Below are 18,790 nucleotides of genomic sequence, written 5' to 3' on the forward strand. Positions count from 1 at the left end.
CTTCGACCTAACACAATTTTGGAGCTCAGTTTATTTGCAAACACAATAAATTCTTTAATTCATTAGGCGGCTTATTTATTTCTTCACTCCACATGCAATTTTGTTAGTTATTCAAGCAAAAGGCTAACAATATTGAGAACAAATATCTCCACAAATATTAATCATAATGTCCCGCAGCAATTTTGTAATCAAGGAGCAAACCAGGTCTGCCAATACGTCTTGAATTCCCTTCCTGTTTACAGCACACGTGATCACTAGTAAGAAAAACATGGATTTGGGTGTTCAGTGATGCATTTGGGTGCGAACCATTTCTATCTGATTTGCTCCTTCAGAAAGTCGTTCGAGAAATGGTTCCCACCAGCTGCTCCGGTTTCCTCTCAGTCCAAAGATATGCAGGTTAGGTGAATTGGCCATGCTAACTAATATTGCCCCCCAAAATTAGGTGGCGTTATGGGTACAGGTGCAGGGGATTGGGCCTAGGTCGGGTGCTCTATCGGAGCGGCGGCCGGTGCAGACCTGATGGGCCGAATGGCCTCCTTCTGCACTGTACGGATTCTGTGATTCTCAGAGAATCATAGAATTTACAGTGCAGAAAGAGGCCATTCGGCCCATCGAATTTGCACCGGCCCTTGGAAAGAGCACCCCACTTAAGCCCACACGTCCAACCTATCCCCGTAATCCAGTAACCCCACCTCACCTTTCTTTGGACACGAAGGGCAATTTAACATGGCCAATCCACCTAATCTGCAAATCTTTGGACTGTGGGAGGAAACCGGAGCACCCGGAGGAAACCCACGCACACACGGGGAGAACGTGCAGACTCCGCACAGACAGCGACCCAAGCCGGGAATGGAACCTGGGACCCTGGAGCTCTGAAGCAACAGTGCTAACTGTGCTACCGTGCTGTCCCTATGAAATTCCGGACTTTTACTCAATCAACATTTGGAGTTCCTGGGTGGGCCCAGTTGAGTGGTTCCCTTAAAACAGTTGTCGGGCTCAAACCTCTTAAAAAAAAAAGACCTGGATAGGCACACACTAAGTGTGATACTCAGACAATGCCGGAACATTCCAGATGTTGAGTTGGGTGCTCAGAGAATGCCTGGGCAAGGGTCTGGGCCGCAAAGAAGTCAGAATCGAAGTAGATTAGTCAAGAGGCTGGACTCGGAGGAACGGAGAAAGGAAATTTAGCGACGATGACAGTCGGTAAGGGTTTGATACTGAAGCTTGGCTAAGTGACTGCCGGCCTCCTGCGTGCAGCCCACCGCAGAACACAAATGCTGGACGCCCCAATCAGCAGCCTCTCATGTCCAATGATAAATAGGGAGTTTTGTATTCTGGGAGTGCTTACACAAGGGTCTGAGGCCTAAAGAAGTTGAGGAACAGCGAATGGATATTTGAACCACTTTATGGATGGTGGCCAATAACAAAAGGTTGCTGGAAGGATTCTTTGTATCATTGGGGGATAAGAAGGTGATATTGGGATAGTCAGGGATTATGAGTTTTACGAGAAATCAGTGTGGGAATTGGTGCTCTGAGACTACCTGAAGTAATAAAAGTAAGTGTCAGAAAAAGAGAGTTTGGCGTCCCCACTCTCATCCCAAAGGGGTCTGATGTGCACTTTTGGGGACCAAGAATAGATAAAGACGACAGATGTAGATTGGGGTGCTATGGCTTTTGAGCTTAGCAAAGCTAAATTAACAATTTGGAAAAGATTTTGAATTACTGCATTCTGAATGTGCATGAGGCCTCTCGCAAGATTTGCGACATCTCGGTGAGGGGTCGTGATCTGGGTCTCGCCCTCACGGAGCCAGATCCTGATTTGCATATTTAAGTGAGCAGTTAGCCTCACTTGAATATGTCTGCGGCGGAGTATCCCGAGGGCCCGGGATTGAACAGCTGTGCTTGGGAGACCTTGCTGTAGTGCTGCTAAGCACTGGTTTCTACAGATGTGTACCAGGCATAATGGCACTTGAGAGGTGGGATCTCCAAGGTGATTGTTGCCCCCTGGGTGGTCAGGCTCTGGGCAAGGTGGTACCTTGGCACCCCGATGCCAACCTTCACCTTGGTATTGCCGCTCTGGCTGTGCTGTCCTGGAAGTTGCACTGCCAGGTGCCCAGGTGGAACTAACAAGGGCACTTACAGGGTGCCCAAGTGGAATTGCCAGACTGGCAGGGGCATTTGCAGGGTGCCAGGCTGACAGTGACAAGGTGCCTGGGTGGCAGGTTGTCAGTGTCAGGGATTGGACCCGAGGGTGCCCTGTCCTTATGAGGTGGGGTGAGGGGGGCTCAAGGACCCCCAAACAAGAACATTGCGGTGTTGAGGTGGGCTCGGAGGTCATGGTGGGGGGGGTGGGGGTCGACAGATAAATACCACTGCAAACCCATCCTGCATTGACGAGCTGAACTTGCCAGTGCAGAAAATAAAGTCACACACCACAGAAAGGGCATTCGGCCCATCGAATCTGCACTGGTCAGAAACAATCATCTAACTATTCTAATCTCATTTGCCAACACATGGTTCATAGCTTCATATGCCTTAGGATCGCAAGTACATATCTAAATACTTCTTAGAGGTTATGAGGGTCTCTGCCTCCACCACCCTTTCAGGCAGCGAGTTCCAGTCTCCCACTGTCCTCTTCGTAAAAAGGTTTCTCCTCACATCCCTCTAAACCTCTTGCCCCTTAACTTAAATCTATGCCTCCTGGTCATTGATCCCTCCACTAAGGGGAAAAGTTTCTTCCTGTCTACTCCATCTATGTCCCTCATACTTTTATACATCTCAATCATGTCCCCCCTCAGCCTCCTCTGCTCCAAGGAAAACAATCAAAGTCCATCCAATCTCTCTTCATAACTAAAGCTCTCCAGCCCAGGCAGCATCCCGATAAATCTCCTTTGCACCTTTTCCAGTGCGATCACATCCATCCCATGATGTGGATTCCAGAACTGCACACAACACTCCAGCTGTGGCCTAACCAATGTTTTATACAGTTCCTGCTGCTCTTAAAGTGTATGCCTTGTTTAATAAAGGCAAGTATATCATATGCCTTCTTAATCATTGTATCCACCTGCTCTGCTACCTTAAGGGCCCAGTGTATATGCACACCAAGGTCCCTCTGATAATCGGTGCATCCCAGTTCCCTACCGTTTATAAAGGGCTTCCTTGCCTTGTTTGCTCTGCCCAGAAAGCAGCAGAGTCCTGTTTAATAGCGGGATTGCTCTTGGCACCGCAGGCGCCGGGAAACACCCTGTCAAAAGCTCCCAAAACGGGACTCTTCTTTGTTAAATCCCACCCAAAATGTCTGCTTCAAGGAAATGGTTGGTCATATTGAATGTAAGGTTAAAAGGTATTTCACAGACTTCATTTAACTCATTCACAGCGGAGTTGAAAAGGCAAACATGTGTTTGAATAACTGTTTGTGTGATTTATTGTCTTACCTGAGAGTTATTGCCGTGCATTGGTTAACCCTCTGTGGCCTGTTTCTGTTAGTTGTTTTAAAGTTGTTCAAATGTGCGTATGTAGTTGTATTTTGAATTAGGCTGAGTGATGGGAAGGATAATCTGTGATAAAATGATGGAGGAGTTGTTAAAGCAATTCCTTTGTTCCGGCGGGAGAGTGGTAATTGTGGGCGACGGACGTTGATGCTTTACGTTTTGGTTCAACTTCAAAAGCCCCCTGTGGTTGCGGAAGAGTGTTAAACTTTTTAATATAATTCTTGAGAAGTTACCATTCTCTTTGAGTTTAATTACAGTTTTGAAGAGAGAAGAATGGAGACAACTTTCTTCATCTATTTCCTTGTTCCTTTGAGAAAGACCATAAGGCATAGGAGCAGAATTAGGCCACTCGGCCCATCGGGTCTGCTCCGCCATTCAATCATGGCTGATATTTTTCTCATCCCCATTCTCCTGCCTTCTCCCCATAACCCCTGATCCCCTTATTAATCAAGTACCGATCGATCTCTGTCTTAAAGACACTCAGTGATTTGGCCTCCGCAGCACCCTCTGGCTGAAGTAATTCCTCCTCATCTCTGTTTTAAAGGATAGTCCCTTTAGTCTGAGCTTGTGTCCTCTGGTTCTAGTTTTTCCTACAAGTGGAAACACCCTCTCCATGTCCACTCCACCTAGGCCTCTCAGTATCCTGTAAGTTTCAATACGTTCCCCCCACATCCTTCTAAACTCCAATGAGTACAGACCCAGAGACCTCAACCGCTCCTCCTATGACAAGCTCTTAATTCCAGGAATCATCCAGAGATCAGGATGCCATTTTTTAATGGAGCATGGTTTAACAACAGTACAAAACATAGATCACTGTGGGCGGCACGGTAGCACATTGGTTAGCACTTTTGCTTCACAGTGCCAGGGTCCCAGGTTCGAGTCCCGGCTTGGGTCACTGTCTATGCGGAGTCTGCACATTCTCCCAGTGTCTGCATGGGTTTCCTCCGGGTGCTCCGGTTTCCTCCCACAAGTCCTGAAAGATGTGCTGTTAGGTAGTTTGGACGTTCTGGATTCTCCCTCTGTGTACCCGAACAGGCGCCGGAATGTGGCGACTAGTGGATTTCCACAGTAACTTCAGTACAGTATTAATGTAAGCCTACTTGTGACAATAAAAATTATTTCTTATCATCATCCGATTAAAAGAGGAACTATTAAAAAGTAATCCAAACTTTGAACATGACTATGATTCCTAGAGATATGCCGACTAATGGGCAAACTCATTTGTAAAATATTTTTTATTGCCAGGGAAATCTTTAGCAGGATATGAAACTCGCACACTCTCTGAAGGCATTATCCTTGAACAATGAATGCAAAACTAGAGACTGTTCCTTTGGGAATGAGTCTGACTAATAGACTTTGGAAGCTTATTGAGTGAAAGGAATCCAGCTTCCTCAAGGAATATGGTGTGAATACAAAGATTTTTTAAAAATATATTGATGAGATGTGGACAAATCTGTAGTGTGCACCCAAATCTGTACACTGCACTCCAACTGCAACCTAACTAATGGTTTGCACAACCCAAAAAGAAAATGCTGGAAAATCTCAACAGGTCTGTCAGCATCTGTAGGGAGAGAACAGAGCTAACGTTTTGTGTCCAGATGACACTTTGTCAAAGCTAAAGACAAAGAAAGTGGGAAATATTTATACTGTGGAGTGAGAATGAAAGATGAGTCATAGCCACAGAAACCCTGGGAAACGGGGTGCTAATAGCCACAGAAACCAAGGGAAAAGAGTGCTAATGGCAGTCCCCAGAGAGGACAAAAGGTGTGAAAGGCCAAACTGCAGAGAAACTAACATCAGAGGGCAAACTGTGACAGATGTAGATGTGGGGGGGGGGGGGTGGGGGGGTAGGGGGAAGCAAAGGGGAGAAAGGGTAACAAAAGGTGGATAAGACAAGGCGGGGGGGGGTGAATATATATAAAGAAAGACAAGAAAGAAAGAAGTGGTAAAAAAGTCAAAATGAAATGTGATGAAAACAAATGAGTCTGGGGGGGGGGGGGGGGGGGGGGAGGTGGGTAGAGCTAATCATCTGAAGTTGTTGAATTCGATGTTGAGATCGGAACGCTGTAACGTGCCTAACCAGAAGATGAGATGTTGTTCCTCCAGTTTGCGTTGAGTTCACTGGAACATTGCAGCAGGCCAAGGACAGACATGTGGGCATGGGAGCAGAGTCTAATGGTTTGCACAAATGTGTAAGGTTGGAGAAACATTCTTTGGAAAGACTAAAGTTGGCTTTTATTTACTGCACCTGAGATAGAGGACACAGATTCAAAATATTTGCCAAAAGGAATAGAAGTGATGTCAGGAAATCTTTTTTCACCCAGAAGATGGTTGGAGCCTGGGACAAACCTCCTGAGAGGGTGGTGGAGGCAGGTTAGATCCAGGTACTCAAAAAGGGAATTGGATTGTTACCTGAAAAGAAAGAATGTGCAAGGTCACAGGGATATGGTGGGGGAGTGGGGCTAGGTAAAATGCTCTTTCAGGGAACCAGTGCAGACTCAATGGGCCGAATGGCCTCCTTCTGCACTGTGAAGATTCTGTGATGCAGAGGATGGATATCAAAACAGGAAAATTTCCATTCCTCAGCAACAACGTCCTTCAATTTAACTCATGCGAAAGATCCCAAAAAATAAATTATAAAATGATCAGTGTCTTTCTGCCAGAAATATCAAGGATGAGATTATAGTTCAGTGATTCTATCTAACCGCTCACGACCCCAAGGTGGATAAGATGGGGGGGGGGGAGAATATGTATAAAGAAAGACAAGAGAGAAAGAAGTGGTTAAAAAACAGTCAAAATGAAATGAGATGAAAACAAATGGGTCGAGGTGGGGTAGAGCTAATCATCTGAAGTTGTTGAATTCGATGTTGAGACCGGAAGGCTGTAGCATGCCTAACCTGAAGATGAGATGTTGTTCCTCCAGTTTGCCCTGTCCACCTTTACCCTCGCTGCACAACAGTTCTTGTTAGATTCTTTCATGCTGCCTTCAGCCGGTTGAAGAACATTTAATTCATTGATTAATCTTCTGTATCAACAGGGTTCCGATCCTGCAGACGCTGCTATGAAACCCCATTGCAGACCAAAGTGCAAAATGTGTTTTGTTTCGTGTCAAACACAATAAATTGCTTCCATTCATACCTCATCCATCTGATCACCCATCTGTTTTTCAAAAGGCGGCTTCCTAACTCTGCTACTCCTGCGAGGTGCGTCTCTATTGCCTGGTCGGAACTGGTAGAGAGCTGCTGTTCTTCACCTGTAGGCTCTTCAAATATTTGTGGCTAATAAGCCGTGTGGGGGACCAGCCGCAGGCACTTGTAACTGAGACGGTGTCATGGCAGGGCCTTGACTGAGGAGGGCGAGGCTGCTACCAACCTGAGGGGGGGGGGGGGAAAGAGAGAAAGACCTACTCTCACTGCTCCCATCGCATCACTGCCATTTTCTTGAGCCTGAGTCTCACTATTTCCAGCTATTTTGAGAGAGGGAGATAGAGCAGGTTGCTGAAGATCATTGATCTTTCAAAATCTTAGCCATTTGATGAATCGTTCTATTCTTTATGGAGTCTTAGATCTGCATGGCAGCTGTTTGAGCTTCCACCCAAGTTGTAAAGAACACTGACATGGACCCCTGCCCCCTCATAGAGGTCCATCCCCATTTTAAATGCACTCAGGAGTCACATGTGATTATTCCAGACTTGAGCTACTGACAGGAAGAATAGTGGGCTTGCTTATCATGAATTGAACCATCGGATGTGACTCAGCTATTCAAAAAACATTGGGCTGGATTCTCCCCCGGCGGGATGCTCGGATTTGCCGGCGCCCGGGGGTTTCCCGACGGCGTGGGGCTGCCGCACAATGGGAAACCCCATTGACCGGCCGGCGTAACGGAGCATCCCGCCGGCGTGGTGAAGCAGAAATGTGGCGCAGCGGGGCGGACAATCCCGCCTATTATTTATAGTTGACAGATAACTGAAGTAAATTGGACAGATGCGGTAGCACAAGTGGATAGCACTGTGGCTTCATAGCGCCAGAGTCCCAGGTTCGATTCCCTGCTGGGTCACTGTCTGCACGTTCACCCGTGTCTGCGTGGGTTTCCTCCGGATGCTCCGGTTTCCTCCCACAGTCCAAAGAAGTGCAGGTTGGGTGGATTGGCCATGATAAATTGACCTTAGTGACCAAAAAGGTTAGAGGGGTTATTCGGTTACGGGGATAGGGTGGAAGGAGGGCTTAAGTGGGTCGGTGCAGACTCGATGGGCCGAATGGCCTCCTCCTGCACTGTATGTTCTAAGTTCAATGATACAATAAGCTAATTTAAGGAACTTGTAATGTACCTATTGAAGGGTGAATAAACATGAGAATCTAGGGCGGGATTCTGCGGGAATCGGCGGGGCGGGCAACTCCAGCGCGAAGAGTGGCGTGACCCACTCCGGCACCTTCAGGGGCTAGGCCGGCGCCGGAGTGTTCTGAGCCGCACCGGCCGGCGCGGAAGCGGTTTGGCGCCACGCCAACCGGTGCCGAAGTGCCTCCGCCGGCCGGCACGAGTTGGCGCATGCGCGGGAGCGCCAGCGTGTGCTGGCGTCATACCAGCGCATGCGCAGGGGGGGTTCATCTCCGCGTCGGCCATCGCGGAGGACCACAGCAGCCAACGCGGAGGAATAGAGTGCCCCCACGGCACAGGCCAACCCGCGGATTGGTGGGCCCTCATCGTGGGCCAGGCCACCGTGGGGGCACCTCCTGGGGCCAGATCCCCCCGCGGCACCCTCCCCCCGCGGCACCCGCCCCCCCCCCCCCCCCCCCCCCCCCGAGGACCCCGGAGGCCACCCGCCCTGCCAGGTCCCGCCGGTAAGTACCCGTTGTAATTTACGCTGGCGGGACCAGCCTAAAATGGGCGGCCACTCGGCCCATCGCGGGCCGGAGAATCACCAGGGGGGGGGGGGGGGCGCGCTACCAGCGGCCGCCGACCGGCGCGGCGCGATTCCCGGCCCCGCCAAATCCCCGGCACCAGAGAATTCGTCAGCCGACGGGGGCAGGATTCACGCCGCCCCCCCCCCCCCCCCAGCGATTCTCTGACCTGGCAGGGGGGGGGGGGGTCGGAGAATCCCACCCCTAATTTGTGGAAAGTTGCTTTTTAAATTACAACGTTAATATTTATATATTTAATTATTTTGTTGATGAGGCACTGTTTTCTGATTAAAACTTGACATCTTACAGCTTCATTCTGATTAAATATGATGCGTGCAACTATTCTTCATTATGATTTGATTCATTTTGATTTGATTACCATTTAAACGTGGCACCGATGTCCTTTCCAGACTGTCAGTCAGGGAACATCCAACCCTTTTACTCGAAGAGCCATTTTAAATTAAAAAAACATTCCTAAAATAAAAGCCGTGGGGATCCACAAAGGTGAAAATTCAGTACTTCTGAACCAAATAAGCGGCAAATTGCCAAATGAGTCTGATAAAAGGCACTGTTTGTTTGAGATGGCTTGCGGGTTGCTTTGAGATGCCAGTTGTGATCTGTACAGCAGGCGGGTGCGTGATGTGTGAAAGTGGGTCTGCAACAGTGTTGAGAGGAGGAGATGCCAAGACCGAGTTTCCACTCGTGGGAGAGTGTAAGACCACAGGGCAAAGCTGCAAAATAAGGGGTGCTCTTTTAATGCGAGGAAGAATTTCTTCTCTCAATGGGTGGTAAATCTTTGGAATTCTTAGCTCTGGGAAGCTGTGAAGGGCGATTCCTTGAACATTTTCAAGGCTGAGTTTTAATCAGTGGGGGAATTAAGGGTTATGGAGATGGGGTAGCACAGTGGTTAGCACTGTTGCTTCACAGCACCGGGGTCCCAGGTTCGATTCCCGGCTTGGGTCAGTGTCTGTGCGGAGTCTGCACGTTCTCCCGGTGTCTGCACGGGTTTCCTCGGGTGCTCTGGTTTCCTCCCACAAGTCCCGAAAGGTCATTTGGACATTCTGAATTCACCCTCTGTGTACTCGAACAGGTGCCGGAATGTGGTGACGAGGGGATTTTTACAGTAACTTTATTGCAGTGTTACTGTAAGCCTACTTGTGACAATAAAGATTATTATTATTATTATTACTACAAGGCAGCAAAGTAGACTTAGTGAGTGTTAAATCAGTCATGATCTTATTGTGGAAATGCCGGCATGGGACTGGGGTCAGCACTGTAAGAAGTCTTACAACACCAGGTTAAAGTCCAACAGGTTTGTTCCAAATCACTAGCTTCGGAGCTCAGCTCCTTCCTCAGGTGAATGAAGAGGTAGATTCCAGAAACATATTTATCGACAAAGTCAAAGATGCAAGACAATGCTTTGAATGCGAGCCTTTGCAGGTAATTAAGTCTTTACAGATCCAGAGAGAAGGGTAATCCCAGGTTAAAGAGATGTGAATTGTCTCAAGCCAGGACAGTTGGTAGGATTTCACAAGCCCAGGCCAGATGGTGGGGGATGAATGTAATGCGACGTGAATCCAAGGTCCCGGTTGAGGTCGTACTCGTGTGCGGAACTTGGCTATAAGTTTCTGTTCGGCGATTCTGCATTGTCGCATGTCCTGAAGGCCGCCTTGGAGAACGCTTACCCGGAGATCAGAGGCTGAATGCCCTTGACTGCTAAAGTGTTCCCCGACAGGAAGGGAACATTCCTGCCTGGCGATGTCCGTTCACCCGTTGTCGCAGCGTCTGCATGGTCTCGCCAATGTACCACGCTTCGGGACATCCTTTCCTGCAGCTTATGAGGTAGACAACGTTGGCCGAGTCGCACGAGTATGTACCGCGTACCTGGTGGGTGGTGTTCTCACGTGTAATGGTGGCATCCATGTCGATGATCTGGCACGTCTTGCAGAGATTGCCATGGCAGGGTTGTGTGATGTTGTGGTCACTGTTCTGAAGGCTGGGTAGTTTGCTGCAAACAATGGTTCGTTTGAGGTTGCGCGGTTGTTTGAAGGCAAGTAGTGGGGGTGTGGGGATGACCTTGGCAAGATGTTCATCTTCATCGGTGACGTGTTGAAGGCTGCGAAGAAAATGTCGTAGTTTCTCCGCTCTGGGGAAATGTTTCATCTTAATGCACAAGTTTGAACATAACCACCTCACCGCGCAGGACCTTCAACCAACGTTATACACCAGATACATCGATGACATTTTTTTCCTTTGGACCCACGGCGAAGGATCACTGAAACAACTAGATGACGACATCAATAAGTTCCATCCCACCATCAGACTCACCATGGACTACTCTCCAAAATCGGTTGCATTCTTGGACACACTCATCTCCATCAAGGACGGTCACCTCAGCACTTTGCTTTACCGCAAGCCCACAGATAACCTCACAATGCTCCACTTCTCCAGCTTCCACCCGAAACACATTAAAGAAGCCATCCCTATGGACAGGTCTCCACAGATGTGAAGGTTAGGATTGGCCATGATAAATTGCCCCTTGGTGCCCAAAAGGTTCAGTAGGGTTATGGGGATAGGGTGGAGTTGTGGACTTGAGTAGGGTGCTCTTTTCAAGGGCTGGTGCAGACTCGATGGGCCGAACGGCCTGCTTCTGCACTGTATGTTCTACGAGCTGTGATTCCATGAATTTCCACACTGCCCCTGTGCCCATGAATGAACATGTGAGGCCTCACTTTCAGGACTGATCAACATTCTAATCCAGGGTATTTTGGATGGGTTATTAATTCAATGGCATTAAAACAATAAGAATATCTGTCCTGTGTTAAGAGAAAACGAGAAATACTGCCGCTTTTGGAGGAGAAATTATTTATGTAAGTAACGCAAGTGATTGCAATCTGAATGCTGATTGCTCTGCAGGATTTCTTCTGCCGTTACATCTGAAATCGTAAAACTGATTAAAGTCTCTCAATCCATGTCTGTACAATGGAGGCTGCACACCTGAAGCAACAGGTAGTGTTGTGAATATGCTATTAAAACTATACAGATTGGTATCCTGTGTTGATTGCCGTTATGTTTAATCAAGTTCATGTTGATTTCTTCCATTATCAGGGTGCAACCACTTGGTTTAGATGACTGACTCCTGGCAAGATTATTTTGGGTTCGGAGCTCCCTATGGCGTTGTTACCTTGCCTTTCACACCGAGGTTGAAAAAAATAAAAAGTAACAGGCAGTCAAGTGGAATATCTCTGCTGCCAACAGTCACGTTGGCTTTTATTAAAATGAAATGTTCAAATTTTTCAGAGTGGAGAGACTGAGCTGTTGGTGGAAGAAAATTATGCTGCCTGATTTAATGTACCCGATATTACGGCCTCATCGCGCTTGAGCGAGAGCATGGCGTGGCCGTTAGATTGCGGGAGAGGTCAAAATCAGGAACAGGCGATCGGTTTGCGAACTAACTGGCCCGCTCCCGTTGGCAGAACTGGCCCGCTCCCGCCGTGGTGTGGGGGAAGCGGTGGTGCGGGCGCCAATTAGTACACCTGTTCCAAATGTGAAACTGGTAGAATGGTTGCTGTGGGGTCCTAGGAGGAGAGTAGCTACCTTCACTCCCGGGCAATGAGGCCAAGGGGTTGCTGCCCCAGTACTCGGGGAGGGGGGGGGGCGCGCAGTAGAGGGGGTCGCCCCTGGGATGGTGAAGAGGTGGGGTGGGGGCATTGGGTGTCAGTGTCCACGGGTCCACCATGCCACCCCCTGGATTCTATGTACCCATAACGTGGGCAACCCCAGTGACCAGCCATAACCCCCACTGACCGTGGAGGCCTCTGGCCGTGTGGCTGAAGACTATTGCTAATAGGGAATTGGCAATAGTAGTTAAGTGAGCACTTCACAGCTCCCCAAGCGCATTCCCGTGGGTAGGCGTGCCATGTAGCGTGTGGGTGTTATTGCCCAGCTTCCCAATCAGATGGTGATTCATAGACATAGACATGGAACATACAGTGCAGAAGGAGGCCATTCGACCCATCGATTCCTGGACACTGTGCCTGAGCACTGCAAGAAGCAACACTATGGACACAGCAGCCAACATCCGAATACCCAGGGGCAGGACCCCAGCAGTGGGAACATTTCCATGTCCAGAGGGTGGGGAGGGGGAGGGGACTAGCACCCCATCCAGTTAACGTTAATTGCGGGTGTCTGGGGTACAGGGTCTGGAGTCCGGTGCTAAGTGCCCCCGCTACGATCGGGGGGTGTGGGATGGCATGGATGTGAGGGAGAGAAGGAGGGGGCGAGCAATGAAGGAAAGGAGGATCCCGGTGTGGGAGACACCACTTGTGGTCAGTCTCCCACCCTCTCCAATTCCTGACAGATATTACATGGGATGAATAATCTCTTGGACCACGCGGAAGTTGCCTTCGCGGTGCTGCTGGCCGGCCAGACGACCAGACAACGGAGAAGGCAATGGCAGCAGGGTCGACGGAGGCTCGAGGTGGCAGCCCATGTGCAGGGAGGGGCTCAGAAGGGGTGGCCGGCGACGGCCCAAGGCATTGCTGGCCTTTCGAACAGATGACGGACAGCGTGTGCCACAGGAGGCTCTGCCTCAACAAGAGGACGGTGCAGCATTTGTGCCATATCTTCGCAGACTTAGGACCCTGTGCAGGAGGTCGATACCCACTCTTGGTGGCTGTCCAATTCAGCACAGCCTTGAACCTCTACGCCTCGGGATCATGCTGGGGCTCGAGTGCGGACTTGTTTGGCATCTCACAAGCTACAGCCTAGAATTGCATCCAAGTCTAGGTGGGCGATAGATAACGCTCATGTCGCCTTGCACACACTGGGCCTTCAAGGAGTTCCCGACATTAACAGGAAGGGATTGCACTCCCTAAACCTCCAGCTCGTGTGCGACCATCATCTGAAGATCATTCACATGCATGCATTCTTCTCAGAGATTGTGCATGACAGCTACATCCTGGGGCAGTCGGACAACCCTGGCCTCTTTGAGGACCACTCCAGGATGGCCGGTTAGCTCTTGGGGGATAAGGAGAACCTGCTGAGGCCCTAGATAATGACGCCAGTATGGAGGCCGGTGACCGATGGAGGGACCCAACACAACGACGTCCATTCAGCCAACTGGACTGTCATTGAGCAATGTGTCAGACTCATCAAAATATGGGCCGATGCTTCAACCGCTCTGGTGGTACACAGCAGAATTACCCCCCCCCCCCAGAGCATCGCCTGCTTAGTGGTGTTCTGCTGTGCTCTCCACAACCTTGGATGGAGGACAGGCGGTAGCGGTGAGGGTCCAGCAAGCCCTAGGGCCGGGGAGGACCACGGCCATCTCACATAGGACGTGGCTTCATCTGTCATCTCACCCCCTGCACCTTCTGCCCCACCCCATCCTGGGAATCCAGGACCACCATTCCTGGGGGGCTGAGGCAAGGGATTGGTAGTTGGCCTGTATTGCGGAAGTGGCAGAGGTATCATATTTCTCGGGTGCAACATTTTTAACGCTAGACCTATGTGATCCCAACTTCCCCAATCCCCGATGATGCCAGCGCCCCCTTCCCCACACCTACTTACCTTTCCTCCCACCCCTTCCCATCTCACCCCCCACTCCTTTATCCCCCCCCCTCCGTAATCCTTGACCTGCTTAGCCTTCTGTGCTCTACCGCTGTGTCTAGGTGTGTTCCCAGGATGCACATCAGGAGGTGGAGGCAACCGGCTACTTACCACATCCCGTGGTGTCCTCTCGGGACTCTGGGGCCTGAAGGCCATGGGCCAATTGCCGGTGGCACATGTTTCGCCATGCCTCCCTTTTCCAGGGGCTGGCTCCGAGACGTGCCGTTGTCGGAGCGGGGTGGGGGGGGGATCTATCCCTAATCCTCCCGATTGGGGCCCATATGGCCCTGGGGCCACCTCTGGACAGAGGAGCATCTAGATTGCCCTGCTGGCTCCCCAATGTCTGCAGCATGGTGTCGACACCCTCGGCGATGCTCCTCAGTGACTGGGACATGCTCTGGAGTCTCCGGCAATGTCCAGCCACAACTAGGACATGCCCTGGAGTGCCTCAGCATTACCCACCTGAGACTGGGACATCCTCCGTAGCGTCTCAGAAAGGCCCACCTGGGACTGGAACATGTCCTCCAATGACTGGTACATACTGTTAAGACGCTCAACCATGACGGTCAATGACAGCCATGCCTTGGAAGCCACCACTCATGCTACTGACGTCGTGCACCAGGTCGCCACCTTAGCACTGTTGACCACTGTGCCACGCTTTGCAGGCGTTATCTCCTGCGACCATAGCCTCTGTGACTCCTCCAGTCAGCTATGGACCTGCTGGAGTGTCACTTACATCCCCTTCTGAATATCACGGCTGTACCCTATCAACTGCATCAACGCCAGGTAAACCTGGTCCAGAGGCTCAGCATCTGACTGGGACCCAGCTGGGCCCTGGAATCCAGCAGAACTCCAACTGCTGTCTTGCCTGAGCGTTCCTGCCTCCAGCTGATGTGCATCAGCAACTGTGTGGTGCTCACCAGAATGTGCCCCAGAAGCCTAACCATTTCTGTCACCCACCAAGGTGTGTGTCTCTGCACTGGTGGAGAGTGGGGATGATAACTGTGCCACGAATATGGCGTGTCTTCAGAGTTCTCCTCCGAGATATTCTCTTGGGAGGCTGGGGGGAACCACCCCGGGTGGGCCGGCACCGTCAGATGACGATCCTGCGGGATAATGAACACGTGGTCAGTGAGAGGGATGGATCAGTCTAAATGGCATTAATAACTCATGTGTGACAGGTCATCTGGGTGGGGGCCGGTGGATCCTCACCTCTGCGCCGCACGCCAACCTCTATGTCGGTGAGAGATCGGTCCTCGGTCACCCCTGCGACCTCCAGGGCCCGTTCCTCATAGGGGGTGAGGACTCTGATGTTTAGCATCCTGCCGCCCGTCTGGGCCCTCTCCCATCTGTTGTGGGCCAACTTCCCCTGCGGGGACACAGAGAGGGCATCGTGAGCCTCACGCTTCGTTCATCGCGGAGAGAGGGGGGAGGAAGTGGGGGGGGGGAGCTATGGCAGGTGGGGCCTGTGCCAGGGGACTGCTGCCAACCCATCCATGCGGCATGTGGAGGTTGCTTACCTTCTTAGGGCACAGGGTGCCGTTCCTCCTGGTCACGCTCCCCGAGCTGATGACTGTTGCCTCCTCCTCCCAGGAGTCACTGGCTGCCCTGTGGCTGACCCTCCGAGCCCCTCGGGGGAACAGGGCATCCCGTCTGCACTCGACCATATCCACGTTTCTGGCCAGGTCGGCACCCCCAAATAGTGTGGCTGGTCTCCTCAGTGGCATGGCTGTAAACTGGGGTTTTCTCTGCAGGGTCGGTTTAAATGCTGCTCCTCCTTGTTGGCGGGGAGCTAGCGGGCACGTTCCTGGCGACTCAGCCAGCTGGACCATCATTTCCAGCATGAAGCCCGTGGGGCCTCGTTAAGTGGACAAATTAATGATTGATACCAATGACGGCCTTGCCGGTTTGAGAGTCGGGAAGCTCGCGGCAGTTCCTGCTCACTACCGCACTTCGAAACTTTTCCATTAAATCGCACCCTCTATATTTAAGATTTAATTTATTGTTATCTCAGGTGCCATTGTTAGTCAAACATACCATTATATTTTCTTCTTGGACCATTGGTGAATAAGTATCTACCAATTTGAATGTAAAAGTAGAGTATGCGAGAGAGTTGTGACTTGCAAGCACAAAGCAATGTACTTGAGATTAGTGCCCTTGAATAAGCATGAGCGTCATTTTAGATAACCTGTGATAACCTTCGCAAGGACCATTGGGAATTACTCACCGACCACCCCGTGGGGCTCGCGGAGTATGAGTTTCCATGGTAACCAGCTCGCCCAGGGGGGACAGATTACCAAGCCTTTTAAATGCCGGCCCAAGCCCGGATCGTGCATTCCATTAGTCCCGTGCTGGGACACTTGTGTTGTGCGCCATGGGTGCGGCTTGACCTTTGAGTCTTGAATAAATCTGTTTAAACTTTTATTTTGTGCCCCCTGGATTACTACCAGCATTCTGTTTCTGGCAGAAAGAGTGAATTGCAATTGACACCGCAGACACGATTCGACAGGAGGAAATCCATGTCTGGTTTTGGGCATGTTTGGCGGGATGTTTCTTGGCTGCTGCAGTCCCGCTATTCATCAGCACTTTGCTGGTTTCTTTGGCCACATTGAGTTTCTCTCCGTTAAGGCCGCACTTAGAGTAATTTCCTAATCCCTGGCATTTCCACCTGGCACCCGGACACTCTGGCAGTGCCCCAGAAACCTGGCAGTGCCACCTTGGCACCGACAAAGTGGTACTGCCAGGGTGGCAGGTTTGTAGTGCCATGGTGCCAGAGGGAGTGCCAGGGTGCCATCCCACCACGTCCCTGACCAACTGGAGTTCTCTAAAGGCCTGGGAGACCCCTCCCCAGGTGCAGTGCTAAACAACATCTTAACAAGGTCTCCCAGGCGCGACCATTAGGTCCAGGGAGCCGGGGATATCCTGCAAATGCATATTTAAATGAGCCATTTGAATCACAGCCAATGAGGGTGAGATCCAGATCGCAAAACCCCACGAGGCATTTTGAGCGTCGCAAATCTTGCGATGAGAGACCTCGCGTGAGATTTAACGGCCTTTTCCCGATACCAAGCCGGGCGCGACAAGGCCATTAAATCAAGCCATACATGTGAGGAATTGACAACTACAACTCAACAAGTCAAAAATAGGAAACACGAGAAAGCAATATCCACATAGTTGCACTGACTGATAATGCGAAGCTGAAAACAACGCACGTGAGGTCCAGCATGAATGTGAATCTAGCTGTTCCTGTCCCTCCAGAGTGACTCGAAGCTGTGAATAATAGGGGCTGGTTTAGCACGGGGCTGAATCGCTGGCTTTGAAAGCAGACCCAGGCAGACCAGCAGCACGGTTCAATTCCCATACCAGCCTCCCCGAACAGGCGCCGGAATGTGGCGACTAGGGGCTTTTCACAGTAACTTCACTGAAGCCTACTTGTGACAATAAGCGATTTCCATTTCATTTCATTGTGCCAATTCAGCAATAGATTTTGCATATCGTTCGACTGCGGTATGAGAAGCAACTGCAGGTCCAGGTATCATTTGTTCGGTATAGCCATGCTAGGAAATCAAAACAAACCTGAGCATTCCAAGTATTTCCAGAGTGGTCAAATTAAATAAGTTGTCAGTCTTACCACAATGTTTCTCGTGACAAGTAAACAAAAATAATCAAATTTGAGTAGTTTGCGAATCCTTGTCAATTTGCTTCACAGTTGAGTTTGCCCTTTCGAGCTGCGCAGCATGCCTTCATGGAAGGAGAACTGATTACTAACAAGAAAAATTGCTTATTAGTAATGTATTAATTTCTGATAATGGTATAATTGTTACATTAATGAGACTGCCACTCTCCATTAATGTCGGGTAATTGGATCTTAATTACAAGTGCTGATAATATGGTACCACTCATTATTTATCTCTTGTTTTCCATTCTCACAGATCTAACACGGTTCATTTTGACTTGCACCTAAGAAACAGCACTTTTTGAAGCAAGGTCGTCAGTGAGCATATTTTCAAATCATTTTTAGAAACTTGAATGATGATTTCGATAAATGAACTGATGAAAGTCATGGAGATCCTTTCATGGCACACATTTATCAATACTCAAGCATTTGATTGCAGACAGTGACAATTTATTCTACATTGTAATCTAAATTTTGAAAACTGATGCAGTTGAGCTCTTGTTTGATAGATTCATCCCCAGCACAGAATTCCAGCAGTTTCCTTTAATAACAAGTGGTGGGAAGAACATAGGATTTATTTAAAGTAACATAAAGTCTGTCCATGGCAGTAACTACTTATAATTCACAGTCCCCGCTGGGACAACCAATATGTTGATCCCTGCTCGGGCCGGCTTTTATACTCAATCCAATGGGCCCAGCTGCCAGGGAAGCTTGTACTTCACCTGTCCAACTTCCCGAACCCACTCCATCGCCAGCTGTCCTTCCAATTCAACTCCAATTCCTGCTTTTTTTCCTGACTCTTCCCAGATCCCACAGCACGATTTCTTCACAATCAGGAATATACATCACGTGAGTGCAAATAACAGATGTTACTCTGACAATCATCCATTGGCATCACTTTCAGCCTCAGACGAGACTTATACAATCATCCAGCATTGTTCCAGGACTTCGAGTTACCTCAGTCACAGCCTGAAATTCTGCAGATTAGATGAGAAACAGGAGCCCGGATTCTCCAATCCCGCGGCCAAGTTCTGTCACCGGCGTGAAAAGCGCCGGCAACCACTCCGCCATCAACGGTCCCCGATATTGAGGAATGCTTCCCTTCCTCGGGGGCT

This window comes from Scyliorhinus torazame, chromosome 10 (assembly GCF_047496885.1).
Source record: "Scyliorhinus torazame isolate Kashiwa2021f chromosome 10, sScyTor2.1, whole genome shotgun sequence".
Lineage (NCBI taxonomy): Eukaryota > Metazoa > Chordata > Chondrichthyes > Carcharhiniformes > Scyliorhinidae > Scyliorhinus > Scyliorhinus torazame.